This window comes from Canis lupus, chromosome 25 (genome assembly GCF_048164855.1).
Source record: "Canis lupus baileyi chromosome 25, mCanLup2.hap1, whole genome shotgun sequence".
Lineage (NCBI taxonomy): Eukaryota > Metazoa > Chordata > Mammalia > Carnivora > Canidae > Canis > Canis lupus.
The window spans coordinates 33159957-33182535 of NC_132862.1; the positions used below are offsets into that span (position 1 = coordinate 33159957).

Sequence of the window (22579 nt, forward strand, 5' to 3'; positions counted from 1 at the left end):
TGGACTTTATATTGAGCGTGTTGCAACCTTGAGCTTGAAGCCACTGTTGGAAGGTGAGAGAGGGGTGGCACTGAGAACAAGAAGGGGCCCTTTTGGAGTCAGGGGTGAAGGAAGCAGAGGCTGCCATCTGACCATTGGCTTCCCAAGGGTGTTCGGATACATCCTGCTTCACACACCCCTCCCACCAATGTCACATGTGCCCACAGTATATTTTGCAATTCTTTTCCTCAAGGAACTGTAGGAATTTTTATTAACTTTAAAATGTCCAAAAGGTGCTTGTCTAATTAATGAGGGCAACCACCTTTCCCAGCAACACTGGAGGTGCAATCAAGACAGCTTTCTAACAACCAAACGAGGACCCATGGCTTTTCTAGATAATGATTATTCCATGTGAAGTCCCATAGCACCTTGGAGTCACCTTATATCCTTTTGGAATGTAGACAGTGTAGGACTTTTAAATCAATGTGTGGACAAGTCAGTATGCGTTCTGGAAGAAAACCGGCCTGGTGATAAGCATAATTATACCACAGTACACTGATATGTAATGATTGAATGGTATTTGAGCACATGAGGAAATGGGCCATGATTTCTACTGTACAGATGTGTCTTCCTTGCCCTATTAATTTTAGGCTGAAAGCCAGTGAGAGACAGCTGACCTCAAGCCTGATCTGTCACACCTTGGTCCTGGAGCAGACAATCTTGGTCAGAACACCAAATACTGAGCCAAAAATAGCTTACTATGGAAAGTAGCAGGCATGACTAACTAGCCAGAGAGCTAGAAATGAGGGCCTGGACTGGACCTTCAGGTAGCTGAGTAAAATAGGGTGTGATTTCTTGCGTGGGAGTCCTGCGGACTTGTCAAGCAACTGGTCCTCTTGTAGCAGCTGGTCAAGAGCAATTCTGGAGGAAATAAGAAAAGAAAACACCCAGAAGCCTGGGATGACACAGGGGAGAGGGCATGCATGTGTAAGGGAAGGGACTCCTGCCCCTTTGTCTCTCAGTTACCAGAACCAATCTGACATTGTACATAGGCTACTATCCAAGTACTGAGCCTCCCTCGTTCCTTCACCCATGCATCCAGTTGCTCAGGGTTGACTCTCACCACTTTGCTAGTGTTATTTGAGAATGGGACTACGTCTGCTTGTTCCTAATTCCTGAGTCCATTTTTGACCTACCCAGACGCCTTGACTGAGACATCCAGTGGTGCTTTGCAGTGGTCACCCTCCCAGTCCTAGGATGCCGATGGCTTGGTGCTAACTACTGGGCTCACAAGGGGGGCCCAGAGCCTTCATTTTCTCCTTTCCATGTACCCCTTCACAGCATCAGGCTTCACCTTGTCCTCTTTCTTTGAGTGACCACCTGCTTCCCGACATTCCATGGCTTCCCACACAGGATTCCTCACCTCTCACCTCTGCTGTACTGTTGGAGCTTCTCATGGGTTAAATGGACCTCCCCTCCCAAAAGATCCATCCATGTCCTAACCCCTGGATCCTCTGAGTGTTACCATTATTTGGGGAAAAAAAAAAAAAAAAGATCTATTTTTGCAGATGTAATTAAGTTAAGGATCTCATGATAAGATCATCTTAGATTATCCAGGTTAGATTGTCCAGGCTTAATCCAATGACAAGTGTCCTTATAAGAGAAAGGCAGAGATTTGACTGAGAAGAGAAGATCAGGGGGAGGCAGGAGCAGAGATTGGAGTGTTGGAACTACAGGAGCAATCTGGAAGCTGGAAGAGGCAAGGAACAGATTCTTCCCTAGATCCTCTGGAAGAAGCACAGCACTGGCACTTTGATTTTGGACCTCTGGCCTCCAGAACTGTGTGAAAATAATGTTGTTTTAAGGCATCATGTCCATGGTAGTTTGTTATGGCAGCCCCAGGAAACTAATACAGGGCCTTTGTGACTTTCTTACAACCTGCTCTCTGAGCTCCGTACAGACGTTAGACTTTGGGGTTTCTCCTACTCGTTTCAGTCTCCTCTATCAGCATCCAGCCCCATTCTTCCAAGATGGATATTTCTTACAACAGGATCCAGTTCACATCCTCTTCTCAGGAATCTCCTTTGCTTCAAAGAATTGATCTCTATCACACTGAAGATTGCAGAGACGTGTTTTACATACCACGGAATCTTCTCCATGCTGCTAAATTTTAGGGAGGCAGTAAAAAACCTAAGCATCATTGTGTGCTCCCATTTGCTTTGTCCTTGAGCCTGATTACCATTAGTTTGTCACAGCATTCAGTATGTTCTATGTGTGTACACTTCCCACACAACCTTCTACTAGACTACTTCATAGTAACATCATTGTCAAAGGGGATTGAGGACATGTTTTTGTACGATGTATCATTTCCACAACTCTTCTCTAGGAAAAATCTTATTAATGCACCCCTCTCATATTCTGAATTGTGTTGCACAGTTCAAATCACAGAACTCTTAGGGACTTTATTTGATCATAAGGCACAGGTGATGTTTTTCTCAATAAAGGTAAACAGGTGTCCTCTCTTCATGTGGGTGAACGTATCTTCCTTGTTAGATTCTATGTTAGCCAGGAATGAGCATGCATGTATGTACATGTGTGTTCATATGTGTATATATGTACACACAGATACATGCACATGTATATATACAGTTGGCCTTTGAACAACATGAAGTAGGGGCACCAATCCCCTGCACAGTAAAAAATCTGAGTGTAAGTTTTGATCCTCCAGAAACTTAACTGCTAATAGCTTATTGTTGGCTAGAAGGCTTACCAATTACATAAATAGTTGATTAACACATATGTTGTATATTTATATATTACATACTGCATCCTTACAATAAAGCTAGAGAAAAAAATGTTATTAAGAAAATCATAAGGAAGATGGGGTGTGCAGGTGGCTCAGGGGTTGAGCATCTGGTTCTTGAGTTCAGCTCAGGTCATGATTTCAGGGTCCTGCAATCGAGTGCAGGGTCAGACTCCATGCTTAGTGAGGACTTTGCTTGAGGATTTCTCTCCCTTTCTCTCTCTGCCCCTCCCCCCTCCACTCAAGCTCTCTCCCTAAAAAGAAAAAAATCATGAGAGAAAATATATTTATAGTACTGTATCAAAAAAAATGGGCAGTTCAAAATTGTATTGTTCAAAGATAACTGTATATGCATCCTCCAAAGTACATATAGACAACAGGATAACTGGGTATCTAGGAACTTGACACAAAGCTACATTAGGAACATGAGTTTCCCAGGTGCACAGAACATAAGCTTTACAACATGGATCTGAGGAAGACTTTCTTACCTGGAGAAAGAAGGTTTGTCTCGTTCTGTTGATATGAGCAGAACCATCTTTCTGTGAAATGAATCAGAACAAAATGAAATGAAGGCAGGAAGGAAGGAAGAAGGAAAGAAAGAAAAGGAAAAGGAAAAGCAAACCATCAGAACCAATCTTTGGCTCTACATAACTCTTCTTAGAAAGATGTCCCTAAGTAAGACATTGGAGGAATAGAAGCCATATTATTTCCTGGAGCCATAATATTTTTAAAAATAAACTAGCACGAGTATGAATTTGTAATTTCCCCCACCTCAATTGAATTGAACTGGGCCCCAAATAAAAGCTAGCAATAGGCAACAAATGATTTCAGTTAACAGAAATCAAAGCATAGAGCATGGCATGCTGTATTTAAGTTTTAGGTACTCTGGGAGTAGGGAGAAGCTTGAGTACTTCTTTGAACTGGTTGGATCATATGAATTTATCTGTGTGGCTTCTGTCTCCAGCCTCTCTCCACCAGGCCATCTCTCCCAGGCTGGGAAGAACAAGGGGCTCCCAGGGATGATGGAATCTACTTATATCTGAGTCTCTGGACCTAAGGGAAGACAGAGATCCCACTTAGCTGGCTACTGAAGGCAATTTCTTCATTCTGAAATTTATTTACATCAAAGAAACATAAGAGAAGTCCTTAACATCCTTTTCTCACTCCTGAAAAACAAAAACTAAAAATAAGTGTTTTACTATTAGGGGGCTCAACTTTTAAATGCACAATAAATCTTGGCCTGTGGGTTGAGGATTTATTAAGAATTAGTGTTTCATGCTGGGCAACCAAGTTCAAATCCTTTGAGACAAATTAATGTAGCCACAAAAATTTATATGTGGCCAAAGGCATCAGGCCTAAAATGAATCAGGGTTTAGGGATGTCACAGTTGTATCCACAGTAAATGTTGTGGTCTGTGCAGGCTCTGGGCTTTGTGGATGCTTCAGCCTTTTGCCCTTCCAGTCCCCCCCACCCCCTTCTTTGTCATAATGATGGCAAGAGTAGATAGGCTCCCAGTGGACTGTGTGAGGCCTGTTATATTTTTGGAAGCTTTCTGCACAGCTGGGCATGTGCTGGGGCCAGTGGGGGCCTGAGAATGCCGGAAGTCCAACCATGTGGTTCACAGATGGATGCTGGGTTTTCCTCTCCAGCATGGCTCACAGAGATCCATTAAGAGACCATCCATACCCCGTGTCTCCTCTGGTACTTCATCCAGTCTTGTCTGGGGGGCTCTGATTCAGAGTTTCAAGGGCAGTGTCTCCAGGCCAATATGACCCTGAGAGCTGCCCTATTGAAAAGAAGAAAATAAGTAGACAAGAGGCTCCCTCAAGGTGTGTGCGCAGCTTGGACCTTCAGGAGTTCAGTCAGAAGGAGGAAGATCAGAGTTTCAGGCCTTCACTTTTAAAATTATATGGCTAGTCTGTCCAAATAGATCTTTCTGTTGCAGGGACACAGGAAAAGTTGCTGCCTGGGAAGGGGTAGGATAGAGCAGACTATGAATATCAAAGTCACTTGGGGAACTTTTTTAAATAAATAGGACTCTGTCCATTCAGGTAGAAGTAAAAGTCAGGTGGGAAGCTCCCACCTAACAGGACCTGGCAGGAAGTAGCTGGGAAACCACAGGTATGAAGAGGGTCATGAGGACAAATTTCTTTGGGGGAGGTTACTAGAGGGCTATGACATTCCCCCCCTCCCCATTTTTTCCCACTCCCCTCAAACCTACTGAAGGAGTTTTGAAGGGGTCATTTGGAGAGCTTGGTATTCACCACTTGCAGTTAAAATGGAGAAGGGCTGGCATTCGACCTGTACCTGAGAGGATCAAGGGTGACAGGTCTTGGCTCCAGCCAGTCACATGATGGGTGGGCCTTTGTTCCTCAAGTCTAGATAAGGCCACATGGACAGGAGGGAGTCAGTCTGGGCCAGAAGTGGAGGCAGATGTTTTTAAAGATCCCCTGCTCAAGGTCTTCCTCCTGAGGATGAGGCAGCCAAAACAGAAGTACACAGGAGGGGTGTCCTCAAATGGCAAAGCAGAAGGGACCCATGTAAGCAACCAGCTGCATTCAGGGAGGGGCAGACCAACGTCCTTACTTTGAGAGATTATCTGGAGAACTCATGAACTTGTCTGACATGGAGGAAGTTCTGCTTTGAATGCTGGCCATGCATAGAGACCGTCTGTGCTGGATCACCACCAAGCCCCCTCAAGTGAGGGCTTTCCTGCCTCCAGGGATCTCTCCTGTCTCCACTGCCTTGCTCTCCACCCCAGAGTGGGAGGAGAACAGCTAGAACACAAGATCTGTAATAGCTGGCTTCCCTTCGACTTTTATTTTGGCCAGCTCATAGTCGCTGGGATTCCTGGAGCCAAATCGGCCTGATATTCTCTGCCCTTCTTATTGAATATTTATTGAACTATTTAATGGACATCTGCTATGTGTCTGCTGTTAGACTTTTCACATTTGTTCCTACTTTTAGGCCTCATACCCACCCTTTAAAGTAAATATTACTGATGTCATTTTACAAATGAGGAGAGTATGTAAGGGTTAAGCAGATGCACCGAAGTCCACAACCAGCAAGAGAGGGTGTCAGGATTTGATATGAGGAGAGCTGCCCCCAGGAGAGCTGCCCCCAGGATATGATATGATATGCAGCTGCCCCATATTACCACACCCACATAGCCCTGGGACTTCTCTGTGTGCTTCTGGAGGTGTTGGCCTAAGGCAGCAGAATCCAGTCAAGCCCCCTTTTATGGGAATCCTGTCTGGCCTGGCTCCTCAGATCTTCTTGAGAGGGGGTAGTGATTGTGGACCACCCCCCACTCCCCGCCCCGGGGAGAAGATAGACCACTTTCTACCCAGCCATAAGTGCACAGGAACTTCAAAAAGACTTTGTTCCCATGAATCTGGGAGTATCTCCAGCAAGGGCTCTGTTGTCTTTGTTTCTGAACTCAGAGCCTCTTGCACATTTAAAAGCCACTGACTTAATGAGAGTTGACTGGGTGAATGAGTCAAACAGACACAGACTGTCGTTGGGCGCTAAGCTTTTTCTCTTCTAGGAAGAAACCAATGTGCCTACTTACTCCAGCTAGAAAGGAAGATCTCACTCTCAGGAACCTTCCTCTTAGAGGAAAGAGGAAGAGGAAAGAATTGGAGAGGAGGGAAACATACCCTACAGCACCCCTCTGTCTTCAGCCTAGGATGAAAATAAGGCAAGAACAGTACTGGCTGTTTCTCAAGTACCCGTGGCAAGGAGACCATGAGTAGCTTTAGTCCATAAACCACCTTGATATTAAAATTGCTAAATGCTTCATTCCTGAAAATGTGCTCACACATCTCTCAGCTTATCACTAGCACCCCAGTGTGTTCTGAGTTAAGTGCAAGCCGGTTCAGTTTCTTGCAAGAACTGATTGCCAACAGACCCCGAGACAGCTGGGACTCAGCCTTTTTTGGACTGAGTACAAAAGAGATGTTGAGCTGGGTGTCATCCTGGTACTAAAGAAAGAATGCTAGAATGTCTAATGATGTCTCCTAGTGGCCTCAAATACAAATTGAACAAGATGGCTAACAGCATTGCATTATGAAGGACGCTGCAGCCACAGACCTCCCAGGCACAAGAACCTCTGGGGAATGAGCCTTTTTTTGCTCCCAGAAAAAAAAAATTGCATTTGAACACACAAGTTTACCACTCACATGCCTGTGCATGACACACCCACCCATCACTGCAAACACACACATATACCACAGAGGGTGCAGATGCAGCTCTGCCTTGGAGCACTGAGCAATTTTCTGCTTTTTCCTATTCTCCTTATAAAAGCGCGTCAAATTAATTGCGGCCAATTATGTACAAATCCCTCTCTCTCTGCCAATCAGGGCTGCCTGAACGGGCAAGAGGCGCTCTCACCTGCTTCATTATGCAAATTGATATTCAAACGTGGAAGAACAATGCAGCCTTCAGCACAGCAGTGATTCCAGGTTGCTAATGAGAAGAAGCTGCTGCCAGAGGAGTTGTTCTAATCCTCTGATGCTGACTGGAGAAGGCTGAGAAGGCTTCATGTGGCAATAGGGCAGAGTCAAAGTCAGCACAAACTCCCAGAGCACCCATTACCCTGGTGCACCTCAGGCCCCCACATGGAGGGTCACCACTAGATCTGACAAGATTCAAAATGACTTGGAATCCAAATAATGTAGACAGAGCAACTTGGTTCCTTAAACACCCCTGTGGGGTGACGATCATAAATATATTTCATAGGGCATCTAGAAGCATGGGGTCAGGTGTACCCCAAATGTACTGGCACTCAGAATGCCTATGGTCAAAGTCAAGTGTGAGCCATTGTGCAGATAGGCAAAAACAGTCCACACCCACACACAGAGGAAGAAATCGACAAACGCTGAGATCTCACATTATGAGATTAATTTATATGGAAAAGGTCTATACCTTTCAGCCAATCATTCTTTCAAAGACTACTCTATGCAGAGAAAGAGATATTTGATCCCTACTAATGACAGTTGTGAACTTCTCTAATAGCTCCTCACCTTGTTGCCTTGCCTCTGCAATTCAGAATTTCTTGAATTGGAATTATGATCTCGCCCCTCAACCCCAAGTCATGGAAAAGAGGCTTTTAACAAAATTATGTAATTGTCGCTCTGGTCCTCTCCAGTGGGGATGGTAGAGCCAGACACCACATGCAGCAGTGTGGGGCATTCTGCTTCGCAGCTGTGGTCTCGGTGACATGGAGTGGGGCTAGGAGGAGTTTGGTGGTGAGAAGTTGGGTGGCTTTCCAGCTCCCTGGAATAGTCTTCATAACGTGGTTTCAGTTTTCGATTTGAAGTGTCATAAAATCATACATCATCCAGTACACCTGTGTTCCAAGACAAGGCCTTCTAGGTTACAGATGACCCAGACAAATGGCCATTCCGCCACTAGCCCTCTATTCTTTGGCAGTACCAGTGCTCTAGGTGAGCTACTGTGTACACTTAAAACCAACATGACATCCTTACAGTATCTGAGGATGTGTGTTCAGTGAAGAGGTCAGCATCCCTGAAAGAAAATGGCTCCAAAGGCAGTCTACAAGTTGGACCAATTGGTCTGAGTGGCCATTACTTTTTTTGAAATGGTTTCACGTGCCTATACTTCTGATTTAAACATTTATATCAAAAACAAAAAAAAGTTTCAAACCATCTGCTTCTTAAAGTGGAAATGCCTTCGGGACCTTGAGTGATAGTTTAATCACAAATCAGTGAGACATTTTTTTAGACCGTCTCCCTCATAACACCTGGATGTGATCTATTTGGACTGAAAAAAGCAAGGGTTTTAATTTTGTGGATGTGGATTATGTAGGAAGATAGGGACTGTTAGGTCGGGATGCCTTGAAGGGGCACTTAAGCCAGGAAGCAGGGAATGAGTGTATGAAGTGTAGTGCTAGAGTTAGCCCTAACCCCAAGGAAGGGGAGTTCCTTATCCTTTCTTCCAGGACTTTATCAGCCACTCATCTCTTGTCCCTAGGTAGCCTACCCGTCCCCCTACCAGAGCCCGAAGCCATGTCAGTTACTATCCACTGGAATCAGTGATCAGATCCCTATTATTTCCTTCACAACAATGTAAGGTCCTTGAAGCAGTAGACACGCTTTCAGTAATTCTGTTCAGCTCCTGGGACAGTGCCTCCTACATCATAGAAGTGTGTTAAGTGAATGAATGTTCCCAGAACAGAAGCTAATAATATTAACACTAAAATTCTGCTCTCTTATGGATTAAATTGTCTTTAATGAGCTAACCATCTACAGTATTGTTTCTCTGGGGAAATATTATTTCTGTTTCTGAACAGCTGATTTATAAATGAACTGTTGAGGACAATGTGTTCATAGGTAGGAGCCGGCCTATTAAAAATTGCATTTCCAAAGCCAAAAATAAATTGACCTTTGTATTACGTGTTCTTTTGCAATGTTAGCCACTGTGGCCCTCATCCATAGTAATCACTACGAAAAGCCACATCTTGTAGTTATAGCCTCAGAGAGTGGACCAGTCACTAGTGACCATGGGTAGCATTCCCTGGGCTAGACGCTTTATATTCTCTGTCTCATTTGAGTATCCTCTCAAACCTTTTACGCAAATGCTAACTCTGTTTTACAGAAGAGAGAACTAAGTATGTGGTATGGCTGGGCTCCCAAAAGCCTCTAATGCTTCAGTTTCCTAATTATAAAATGAGGATAAAAATGTAACCTACATGATAGCTATTGTACTATTAAAGACTTAGAATACCTGGAAGGTGTGCAGAACAGTGTCCCATGTATACTAATCCCTCAATAAATGTTAGGTCCGAATCCTATGGCAGACCTAGGGTTTGTGCCTAAATCCATCTCAGAAAGCCCATGCTGTTTCCAGTAGATGACTAACATGTACCTTGAAAGCCACAGACAAATTGCTGCTGATCCACTCTAGATCCCACTGATTGGTCCTTCCTCTACCCTTCCGGCTCCCCATACTTGCCTATTTCAGCGAGACTCAGGGCAGGGGTGTTGGTGAAGGGCAAGTAATATGTCAGGGCTGGAAAGGTGTGCAGGGGAGAATAGAGGAGTCACTCCTTAGTGCTTAGATTCCCAGAAAATAGCTCTGGATCCAAGGATGCATGGGAAAGGGTAACTGCCATGGGCAAGAGGTGCCCCATGCCTCTTTAGCCATCCTTCTGGGTCTTTTGAGAGAAAGCACTTAGGATCCTCCTAGGTGCAGAGTAAGAACTCAGTGGATGTTTCCAAATCTCTATCTGCCATTCATCACTGGGATAGAAAACAATAACTTTTTTAAAAAAAACAATAACTTCAAAGAAGATTTCATTGGACTACTGGGCTCCACCCCAAAGAATTTCCTACAGGTGTGGACAGATTATAATACTGGGTTTCTCTTAAAGCCTTCCCTGCTCATGTGGTCTGTTTGTCCTTTCAGACTCTCAGGAAAAGTAGACCTAACTGTTCCCACCTCAGGCTCCCTTGGAGACTTAGAAAAGAACCTTAGCTTTGCTGTCAATTATTGATGAAACCAGAGTTTATAAGATTCCTGGCTTCACCATCATTATCCACATTGAATAGTTTATTTAGCAATGGGAATTATGTTCTTAACTATCCTAAATAGTTGCCATGCTATTGTAATTTGTTCTCAGAGTCCAACCACACAGTCTTATCTCAGGAGTCCTAGCAGGTGCCACACTGTTCAGGGCTAAATCTTAGAGGCCCAAATAAGAATGACCAATAGTTGTGCTTCTTTATCTCAAAGGGTTTCTCCAGAAAGCCCTCATCTCCCTGGCAACCCCCTTGTTCAACTGGTATTCTACTTCCTACCAGAATCCTGCCCCTTTCCACAGTTCTTTGGTTGATGAAGGCCTGTGTTATATCATCTTTCTGGCTTTTTATGTAAGTTTTTCTGTTCCCTGCACTTAACATAATACCTAGTATATAATAGTAATTAATTCAACAAGTATTTATGGGATGGCCATCAATTATTCTATGGACAGGATTGCCAGACTTAGCAAATAAAAAATACAGGGTACCCAGTTAACTTTGAATTTGTGCTAAGTGGCTAGTATGATTTTAGTTATGTCCTAAAATTTCATGGAAACCTTACCTGTGAGGTATTGGAGACATGCTGAGACAGCTTCTGTCTCATAGTCCAGTGAGGGAGGCAGATACTCAAACAGTTCTTAAAACAGAAGATGTTAAGTACAGTGGAATTTCCTTGGGTGCTCATTTCAAGATTAAGTAAACCCAATCTTTTAACCTTTTACCTTAAAACTTGCTCTCCTTGCCTCCATTCACTTTCTGAACCTTCTCAAATCTCCATTGTGAGTTACAGAAAAGAACAAGCACACAATGACCATGGAGCCCTCCCAGTGGTACATCACAGGCCTGATGTTGTCCTTCCCACCTACCATACTTTCTAATACAGTCTCCCTATTTAAATAGCAACATTGCATTGTCAACTCATGCAGCTTGTGATCCACTAGAGCCCCATAATCTTTTTTGACCACACTTTTGACAAAGCCAGTTCTAGTCCCTTCTCATTCTGGAGCACTGTGGTTTTACATCCTGTGAGAGTTACTTTGTATGCTCCCTAATTGGACTTCATCCTTTTAATATCATCATCCATCATGCCAGACTTATTGTTTTGATGTTTAATTCTGTTTCCCAAATGGCCAGCCATCCAATCCAATTTAGTGTCATAGCATATTTAAAGAGCAAGTTTTCCATCCAATCACTAAAGTTAAGGAAAATGAGACCTTTCCCTGTTCATAAGTTTCTCCACACTCCCAACTCAAGTTGATTGTGTCTACCCCTTTACCCAAGTGTCCCTCTTCCCTAGTCATAGGGGCCTCTTTATTGATAAAAAACAAAAACAAAAGCAAAAAAAAAAAAAAAAACTTCTTCCTTTACAGCTTACTTTGGCATTGACTAGAGACTTTTTCTCATTCTGTTCATTGGCTCCTGATTTGGAATTTATAGAATAATTGTAAAGTAGGCTGGCTTTTCTATAAACCATTGACTGAACGAAGATGACACGTGCGTTGGAACCATTCAAAGGACTCAGTGGCCTGGTATCTTAAATGAATCATCATGGAACTCAGTAAGAGAACTTTGGAATAGCTTCCTAATGAATGGCTGAGACAATATCCCCATTAGTGCATATTTCCTCTAATGATGTCCACTCAGGATTTTAAAAATCTAAATGTGGAATGGACTCATCTAGATTATTTTCCCAAATAGTGTGTTGCAGTTCATAGACAAGCTGTCCTGCCAGTAATCCTGTCCCTTCAACCTGTTTGCTTATTCTACCAAAAGTCTCTTCACTAAGCCTGGAATGAACTATACCTTGGGTTTTATTTTAAGTGGAAAAGTACATTTTGACATGTTTATCTGATGCAAACTTGAAGGTATTCCTCTGAAAATTCACATCAGACCAAGCTAGTGAGGCTAGATGCAAAGAGGAAGGCATGTACAGGTGGTATATTGTTGGGAGCAAGAGTTCCCAGGTAACAGTGACTCTGTGTCCCTAAAATGCTGTCTAAATTCAAGATATCCTGTAGGCAGGCCACCAGATAAGCATCTGATCTAAAATCTGGAAAAGACTCTAAAATAAGTTTATTTCTCTCTCAGGTTTTCTATCTTTTTTACATTAATATGTTACATGGTATAACATACTGATAATATTTAACATATTTATAATATTTGTCTCTCCCTAGTATACTGTAATCTCCATGAAGATAAGAATTTTTGTCTCTGTTCACTGATATATCCACTGTAACTACATAGAACCTTGCAAATATAGGTGCTCAAATATTTGTGGTTTTTTGAACAAATTAATAATTTAGCCAATGAATTACTAAGAGAGTTATCTAATTCATATAGTGTTAATAGTTAAACCAATACTTTTCTTTCTTTATTAGCCATTTGGACTTGAGAAGCAGTAGAAGGTAGTTTCATAACTAATGGTTTAGGGGTAGGTAATGTAGATTGGAAATTTTGACATTTATGGTAGCAGATAGAATTTGCTCATCTTGTGGTTTCTACTATTAAATCATCCAAACTGAGCAAGCAATATTGAAGAAGAATAGTGAATGAATGAGGTCTCCAACCATACTGCTATTGTGGTTTGTCAGATCATAAATTATAAAGTGATTTCAGGACTTATTTGGCTAGATACTTGACTTCTTTGAATCTCCGATTACTCCCCATCTCCTGTGTGAGAGGCATACAGTAGTCCATCCGTGTGTTCATGTGCCAAGCCAACATGGTTCTCTGGATGGTGAGACCTCGCCTTCTCAATCAGCCAGCTAGCTGTTCACTGATCATTTCTGCTTTCGAATGACTCCTTTAACAAGAAGGGGCTGACCCTGAAATATTGCAACAGTGCTGCTTTCCACTTTCATAGGGGAAAAGAGATAAATGATAACAAACCAAGCTTATAGAAAGAAATTGTTGAACGCAAAAATGGTTTCTAAGATTTTCCCAGAATAAATACATGTGAAACATAACCTCTTAAACCATCTATGGTCTGTGTCTAAATCCCTGCATAGCATCCGCATCCTGGTACCATGATGCAGAGCAGGTGCCCACTTAATATGTCTGATTGGAGGGTAACCCTAAAGGGGAATGTGAATTAAACATAGTTCAGAGTGATTTTCAACGAAAGAGTTGGAAGTAAAAGGACTTTTTGGCCTAACCTTCAATCAACTGGCAAAGTTAAATTCCATTCCTATACCCATATGGCTATTGATCTTTTACTTTTGTAGCCCTCACCTTAAAATAATTGTATTACCATTGTATCTGGAGGCTCATTAAGGATGACTTCAGCACGTTGGGCTCCCATTATCCCTAAAGGGCTGGGGCGTGCTGTGGCTCTGGTGCAGTGCAGGTGCCAACTGGGCACTCTCAGTACATGTGTGGTAACAGGAGGAAGGAGGGGAAAAGGAGGGTAGGAGCAGGGGATGGCTGCTTGGCCTTAGGTAGTTAATAAAATGCCCAGGCCTCTGTCTCTAGCTGTGTATAGTGAGGAAGTCACTCAGTGGGCATTTTTCAAACTGTGTTTCACAGCCTGATAGTGTTCTGGGAAATATGGGTATTCCTTAAAAAAAAAAAAAATATATCCATGGCAAAATAGATTTGGGAAAATCCTGCATCGGGGTTAAATAAAATTTCGTTACCAAAGGATTTGTCAGAACTCTCTCCTGGGGAGGTCCACTGTGAACCCCAGAAACGATGCAGTATGCACTGTTGGATCAGTGAACCTCCCTCCTAGCACTGACATTCTGTAAACTGGAGTGGCCCGGCATAGGGCTGACTTTATTGACCAAAGCAAAAAGTTCCACTGTGCTGTAAATGGGTCACAATGTGACCCTGTGTACACATGCTGGCATTTCCATTTCTCAGTGTGGAATTGACTAATCTGATTGATTGCCAGGAAAGCAGAGGTGTGGCTGTCCCCCATGACATGCCTCTGCCTCGATCCTTACTTACCCTAGGCCCCCGCCTGGCACAGTCCATTGGCAGTCCTACCCTCACCCCGGCTTCAAGTTAGGAATCTCAGGTTATCATGCTAAACAACTGGAGCACCCCTAAATTCACTGGATAATCTTGCACATGGAAATCCTAGAGTAACCTTCAGTCCCACAAACTTTGTATGAGCTGCTAGGGCTGCTCATGAAGCTCCAGAATCCCAGTTTCCATGGTGAATCCATCTGTACCCTTTACTTAAAATCTTTAAAGGCCATTTCTTTTTGCTAGCACCCACAGCTTTTATATAAAATACCTGCAACATTCTGTGTACTCTGATAGGTTGATCTGAGAGGTGAAGTGCATGGCAGTAATACCCCTTTATAAGTTTCAGTTGGGGTGGATGTAGGGAGCACAACCACGGCCACCTGTCACACACAGGATGACTTAGGGATAAAAATCAAATGCCATAGTCCTTACACTTCTGTATCATTTCATCTGCATGTTACCATAACCATCTCCAATTCTGTCACATTTTTGGTGCCAAAGAAATACTCATATGCATTGTCAAGTCCTAAATTTGACAAGCTCTTGTGGGATCTCAGATCTGACATATTTTTTGAAGGGAAGATGGAGAAGGTGCCAGGAAAGATGTCCTCAGCTAGCATGAGGACAAAGTAACTCCTTATTCACCAGATATGCCAGAGTAGCACTAGATCTAAGAAATACTGACATTCAACTCTGTGCTACATGCAAATGCACTCGCCGGTAAGGAGTATATATCTAATGATTTTTTTTTCATACGTGACAAGTGTATCCACATTTGTGTTGTTCAGTTCATCTGTTCATTTGTCCGTTCACATCAAGAGCCTCCTGAATGCCAGGCACTGTTCTAGGCACTACTGATACAGCAGTGATCAACGTACATAAAACCTTTGCCTTCACATCACTTGCATTCTAAAAAAGGAGGGAGAAGAAAATAAATTTTAAAGAGCAATTATTGACAATATCAGGGTAAACTGCTAACATAAAGCAGAGAAGGGAGACCATGAGTGTTGACAGAGGAGCTGCAATTTTAAATTGAGTGGTCAGAGAAAGCCTCAGTGAGAAGACCATCAAGTCTGATCTGAAGTTAGTGAGGTAGTGATGGGCATCTGCAGCTTTCCAAGCGAAGAGAGAGCATGCTAAGGCAGGAGCTTGCCTGCTTTGTTTCTGGAACTGCTAGGAGGCATGTGGCTACTGAGGGATGGGCGAAGGAGTATAGTGGCAGATAAAGGGTGAGATGATACTGACTATATCTCTTTCCCTCCTTGGTCTCCCTGGGTATACAGGCTGATTTGGATCCCATCAGGGCTCACGTTTGATGTCTTTTTTATATATTCCTCCCATTATATTGCCCCTGAAAATGGTCCAGACCCTTAGTCATTTTCCAGTAAGTGTCCCTGCTCCAGCCTCTCTGCTCGTCAAGTCCTATTGCTGTAGCTGAATAATGATACCTAAGCACACAGCGTCCTTCTGCAGCTTGGCCATTCAGTGCTCTACGGTATAGCTTTTGTCTGTGTGCCAGCTCAGTGTTCCATGCTTCCATGTACGAGCATCCTTTCCAACTTCAGTTAAATCCCAGTGCTTGGTCCCTTTACACCTTTGCTCGTGCCATGCCTCTTGCCCTGAGTGTACTCCCCACACCTTTGCCATTATAAGTCCTGGCCAATCTGTGAGAGCTCCATCTCTGCCTCCTCTCATTAGCCTCCTAATGCATCCTCTCATAGGATGATCTCTGCTCCCTCTAAACTTGCAGAGCCCTTGCTTGCCTTACATCTCATTTGGAACTTGGCACACTCACCTCGTCATTGGATTCTTCTATCCTACACACATTTACTGAGCACCAGTTTTATGTGCATAAAACTCTCTGACACGTTTTATAGTTATGTGAGGACCCTGGATTTGAATCCTTGTTCTACTTGTTTCTAGCTGTGTAGCCTTATTCAAATTACTTACCTCTCTGTGCATCAGTTTCCTTAAATGGGGATAACAGTACAACCTTGTAGGGTTGATGGAAAGATTAATAAAGTATTGTATGTCAGTTGTATGATACGTTATCATGAAGTGTTAGCTGCCCCTGTCATGATATAACCATTTTAATTGCCAAATAAATGGCAATAGAGAGATTATATCTGTTGCCTCATTTCATTTCAGATATTCAGTTCAGAGCTCAGTGACTTAAGCATGGATTATAGCCATTAAATGTGCATTGATGATATTTTATGGCCAGACCCAAGACTTTGCCAAACATGTAAGATGTCAGGGTACAGATATAACATGGCAAAGCTAATATTGAAGTAGACTCATCTGCTCAGATCTCCTGCTCGGGGCCAAACTTCAGATAGCTCACAGAAACCCTAACACCAGTCTCTGATTTTATGAAATAATTTAGAAAATACTTATTAAGGCTCATATATCCAAATTTTGCAAAATGCCAAAGAGTTACTATGAGGAAGACTAATAACCAAATTCCAGGAATCTGACTAACTGGTATATTTTGTTTTCTGTATGTTCTTCTGGGGGTACTGCCAGAGGATAGTGACAGCAGAGGGCATTCTGTTCCCTCCCACACCTCCTCCCCACCAGAGCCTGTCATAGGAGTCCCAGCTCTACGCTGAGCCCAGAGAGATGAGGGACTCCTTCCCTAGCATCACAGTATCCAGAGTTATGAAGACATACTTACCAGCCTCTCTCAGATTTCTTTATATGCAAACTTTAATGTGTTGGCCACTATGGACAACCAGGCCTAATATTAAGAGAAAAAAAGAACAGAAATTACTAAGGCATTGAGTGCTTACTACATGCTAACTCACTTTCTGGAAGTAGCAGAATGGGTTCAGGTTCTCCAGGGGCCCAGGAAGAGAACTAAATTAATTTTGGCACTTCTATTATATACCTGTGTCTTCTAACTACATTCTGTAATGTTATTGTTATTACAGTTCAGTCACCTACTCTGAGTGAATTTGAACAATATTCTCTTCAATGAATAATTTATGATTAAATGTAGAATATTTATTTTTTTCTTCCTATCCCATCCCAGATTATAACTTTCATGAATGTGAAAGATCCGACATTCTAATCCATTGCTGTATCCACAGCAAGCTCATTATGGGGAGGGTCCAGCGCTCCAAGTTTTGAAATGGAGGATTTGTAATGGGGTGTTATACCTTATTTTTCCTCTTAGAACATTGTTGAAATTGGCTTGTTTGTTAAGTCACTCAGTTAATAAGTGATGGGGGTCAGATTTGAACTTCAATCTTTGGAGCCCCCAGTGTCCACCTCCTGTTTTATCATTAAATTGTCCCTTCAGTGTAAGCACAGAGTGCCTCTTTGTCCCATTTGTCCCATTTTTTTTGTAAAAAAAGCATTTATGGGCCATGGGACAGTGAGGAAGATCATGCCTCAGAAAGCCTAAGATATATCTGACCACCTTTCCCTTTTGGTCAAACAGGGACTATGGTCCCAAGGAAGAGTGTAGGGAGGCTTTCTCCAGCCACCTCCTTCCATCTTTAAACGTTACTCAGAGTCTGAAGTCACACACATAGACCTGCTTCATCCTAGTTAAACTGTAGGTAGGATATTATTATGGGAAGATTGAGTAGCAGACAGAACAGTAAGATAATAATAGTTGCTGTGCTTAAAGTAAGTAGCCCATAGGGAAATTGGGAAGATCAAAAGAGAGAAGAGATGGAGCACCTGGATGGTCAAGTTGGTTCAGTGTCTGACTCTTGATTTTGGCTCAGGTCATGATCTCAGGGTCGTGGGATCAAGGCCCATGTCAGGCTCCGTGCTGGGCGTGGAGCCTACTTTAAGATTCCCCCCCACTTCTCCCTCTCTAAAGAAATAAATTAAAATTTAAAAGAAAATCTGTTTAATTTTTTTAAATAATAAAAAGAGAACAGATGCAAAAAGAGTTTCACTCTGAGCAATGGGTGAGATATGATGCAGCACTTCCATTCCTGGGTGTTTACCTTAGAGAAAGGAAAATTTATGTGCACGCAGAAACCTGCACGTGAATGTTACAGCTGCTTTTTTTTTTTTTATAATTACCCCAAACTGAAAGTGACCTAAACGTCCTTACATGGGGAAATGGATAAACCAAGCTGATACATCCATAGAATGCAATTCTACTCAGCGATTAAAAGGAATGACCTACAGACACATGCAACCGCATGGACGCATCTCAGAGGCATTATTGCATGTACAAAAACCCATCTCAGAAGATGACATCCTTTATGATTCTATTTGTATGACATTCTGGAAAAGATCAAATTTATAGACAAAGAGAACAGATCAGTGGTGGCCAGAGGTTAAAGGTAGGGGGAAGGAACTGTAAAGGAGTAGCACAAGGGAGTTTTTTTGCAGGGGGTGGGGGGGTGGAATTCTTCTGTGTCCTGATTGTGCTTGTAGTTACAAGACTCTGTACGTGGTTAAAATTCTTGGAACTCATGGGGATTTAGTGTTTCATAGATGTGTAGTTTCAGTCGGGGAAGATAAAAAGCCCTGGAGATGGATGGTGGTGATGGATGCACACAACAGTGTGAATGTGCTTACTGCCACAGTACTGTACACTTAACAAATATTTAAAATGAAAGGTGGCTCGGTTGGTTAGGCCTCTGACTTCTGATTTCGGCTCAAGTCATGATCTCATGGGTCATGAGACAGAGCCCCATGTCAGGCTCCACACTCTGCGGAGAGTCGGCCTGAGATTCTCTCTCTTCCTCTGCCCCTCCCCCTGCTCATGCATGTCCTCTGTCTCTCTCTAAAATAAATAAATAAAATGAAAAAAAAAGAAAAAAATTAACACTAAATGTTGTGGTTTTTTTTTTTTTTTTTTTTTTTTTGATAGTCACACAGAGAGAGAGAGAGAGGCAGACATAGGCAGAGGGAGAAGCAGGCTCCATGCACCGGGAGCCCGATGTGGGACTCGATCCTGGGTCTCCAGGATCGCGCCCTGGGCCAAAGGCAGGCGCTAAACCGCTGCACCACCCAGGGATCCCTGTTGTGTTATTTATATGTCACCACAGTTTAAAATGAATGAATGAATAGAATAACAAATTTCATAAAAATAGTAAAAGTCAATAATAAAAGAAGTGGTGAAAAAGGGTATGCATGGTAATGATTATGAACATGAGGGTGCTGGGAGGGTCAAAAAGTGGCCTCTTCAGGATTCTCATATTTTGCCAGCTCCTCATCATTAGGAGCACAGGCCAAAAGCCGCCCTTGTAATCTGAAGCCTGCCCACCTCCCCCCCACCCACCCCAGGGGTGCCTTGGAAGGCTGAGTGGCATTTGAGCATTGATTCTCTTTGTGATTCAAATGTAAAAGCAGGCATAATGGGATGAATATTTATGTGTGGGATAGTTGAGCTTTAAAGACAAAAGCCCCTAGATTCAGTGTCCCATGTGGATGGGCCCTGCAAGCAGGACATACACTATCCATCCCTGCAAGGTCGTGGTGCTGCTTTGTCCTAATCTGCACATACTGGTCAGACTCCACTGAATGAGAAGAGCCATGGTTCAGGACAGCCAACTACCCGGAAAGCATTTTCCCACCACCCTCTTCGTGTTAGTAGAGCAGCTGTCATTCACAAGCTCTAACTCTAATTAACCTTGATGGGCTTCCTCTGGTGGTGGGCACAAAAGCCTGCAGCACACAGTCACCATTCAGGAGAGTTTTTGTTTTCAGAACCTGCTCTTTCTCCTGGAGTCACGGACTCAAAGACTTCTCTGCAGATAGGCTTCGTCCCTCACCGTGGAAACTAAACAGTGTGGGAGGAGGAGTCTGGGAACGGAAGGATTCTTCAGTGTAAACCGATGTTAGCTTCCCCTCTCCATCCTTCCAAGTCCAGCCCCCCCACCCCAACCCAACCCCACCCCCCACCAGCTAAAATCCAGCCTCCTTGGAGAAGCCTTCCAGGCTGCTGGGGGCTGCCTCTCTCTTTCGGAATTCTGGAGGCACTGGCCCATGCCTGTACGGTCTTGTATTTTACCTCCTTGTGCACCTGCCATCTTTCATTTTGTTGGATGATAGGGCCAGAGTCTGATGATGTGTCTGTTCCTCCTTACTCCCCGGGGTGTCCAGACCATCGTGGGAGCTCTGGTCCTGCTCTGCAGCTCTCTCAGCCCTCCCACCTGTTCATGCGGACACCTCTGGGCTCTTTCTAACACAAAAACCCCCCTTGACACGCTGCCTGAGTTCTTCACTTGCTTCTGATAATGATGATGATGACAGTCACAATAATGATGTAATAGTAGCTAATATAGTAATAATAGCTAATATAATGTATTTATCATGTGCCAGGCACTGTGCTAACATTTTGCCCAGATGAACTGGTTAAATACTAAGAAGCCTCATGAGGCCAGCGCTGTTAGTAGCTCCACTGTACAAATGTGGAAACCAGGGCACAGAGAGGTTAAGGGAGGTGCTCCAGGTCACACAGCTCTCTAGCAGCCGAGCAGAGGATTTGAATTCAGACAGTCTGGCTCCAGAGACTCTGCTGTTTCTTATCCCTTACAGCATGAACTCTAGACTTCTTTGGACAGAATTCAAGTCCCTTTGTGAGCCAGGCCCTGTCTCCTTCTTCAGTCACGTCGACCTCCAGTTACCATGACCACATCTGTTAGGCTCTGACAGTGACAAGCTGCTCATGATCTCTAGTCACGCCCAAACTCACCGCCCCATGTTTTTGGCACACTTGTCGCTCTCCAGAAACCCCTTTGTTCCTCTTGTCCAGCTGGAAGACTCTCCCTTCTAGTCTTGACCCCTGCGCTGCAGCTTCTGGAATGTTCTTGAGGACAGTGCCCAGTGCTCTGTGCCCTAACTGCTGTGTAGGCACGCTGCTCCATAGCATGCATCACCAGGCCAAGCTTGCCCCCTTGTCTGGCCTGTGCATCTGCTCTTCCCTGGGCCCGATACACATTCCTCTGGTCTTTGCATGCCTGTTTTCCTTCACATCAAATGCCACCTTCCCAGAGAGGCCTTTGCAGGACATCTGGTGTGAACTTACTTGTCTACCAGTCACTTTTCCCTCTATCTAACAGCTGTTTCTTCATAGCACCTAGTTTTCACTATGTGAAATCCTCTATGTTCTGGTTACCTACTGCTGCACAGCAAACTACCCCAACACTTAGTGGCTTGAAGCAAGAATCCTTTCATGGTAGTTGACTCTTTGTGGGGGTCATATTTTTGGGCAGGTCTTGACTGGGTGATTCTTCTACTTCGTGAGGCATCCACTGGGGTCATGCAGTGCTCATCTGGTAGCTGGGCTGGGCTGAAGCATCCACGATGATTTTCCTCTAGTACCTGGTACCCTGGCTGGAATGGATGGAAGCCTTGGCTAGGCTGGGACTGGCTCCAGCAGGGTGGCCTCGGGGTTCTTGGACTTTCTTAGAGTGGACTGCCTCCCCTGAAGCACGGTTCCACAGGGGCCAGGTGGAAACTGCAAAACTTCTTATAACTAACCTCAGAAGTCCCAGAATGTTCCTTCTGCACTTTCTATTGGCCAAGCAAGTCACCAAGGCCAAGCCAGAATCAAGGGGAGGGAACAGAGACCTCACCCCTGATGGGACGAATAACAAAGAATTTGTGGTTGTCTGTTAGTCCACTACATTCAAACAAAGAGGCACTTACTATTTGTCTCCCTCCTTTACAGTGTGAGCTCTCTAATGGCAGGATCTCAATCTTCTTAATACTGTGTCCTCAGCAAAATAGCATGTGCACATGGCAGATGCCAGTAAATTCTTGCTGAAAATCTGTATGAATGAAAGAATAAAGGAATGAATAAAAAAACTGAATGAATGTTTACATCTCTGACTCTCTAATAGTTAAATCTCTTGAAAACAAAGGTTGATTTTTTTCATCTTTGTATCCTTAGTTCTTAATACAGTTCTCTACACTAATAGCACTTGGCAAATATTTACCAGATGAGTTGATGCATTTTAATTATTATAGTTAAGGGAGATAATGTGAGTTATTACCAGCAAATACATAGGTGTTGGACATGAGTAACCACTATGAATGAATTAATAATGCCTTGAATACATGAAAATAAGTTGATATGATTATTCAATAAATAAAACGAAATGGACCAGATCCCCACTTACCCTTACCCCTCCTCTTTGCAACAAGCTGTATGAGAGGCCCCAGGACCCTCCAGTCCCATCATCTTTGGGTAGGGCAGGGACATTTACTCCTGTCCTTCTAGCACCTTTCTTCTGGGATGGCTGCCAGGACTATTTCACTTTGAGGTTATTAGGATGAGGGCTGAATGATGGTCTGAACAGCTAAG

At 43.4% G+C, this 22579-nt stretch overlaps 1 protein-coding gene and 1 long non-coding RNA gene across 13 annotated transcripts in view; one reads left to right on the plus strand and one right to left on the minus strand.

The window, feature by feature from the left end:
• Nucleotides 1-22579, plus strand: part of GRIN2B (glutamate ionotropic receptor NMDA type subunit 2B) — a 502860-nt gene that overhangs the window by 445398 nt on the left and 34883 nt on the right. The gene's annotated exons all lie outside the window — the stretch shown is intronic.
• On the minus strand, nucleotides 14882-22043 carry LOC140616874 (uncharacterized). Its single transcript, XR_012017202.1, has 3 exons — nucleotides 21922-22043; nucleotides 16973-17035; nucleotides 14882-15204 (listed from the first exon to the last, which is right to left on the minus strand). It is a non-coding gene; the product is annotated as an uncharacterized lncRNA (long non-coding RNA).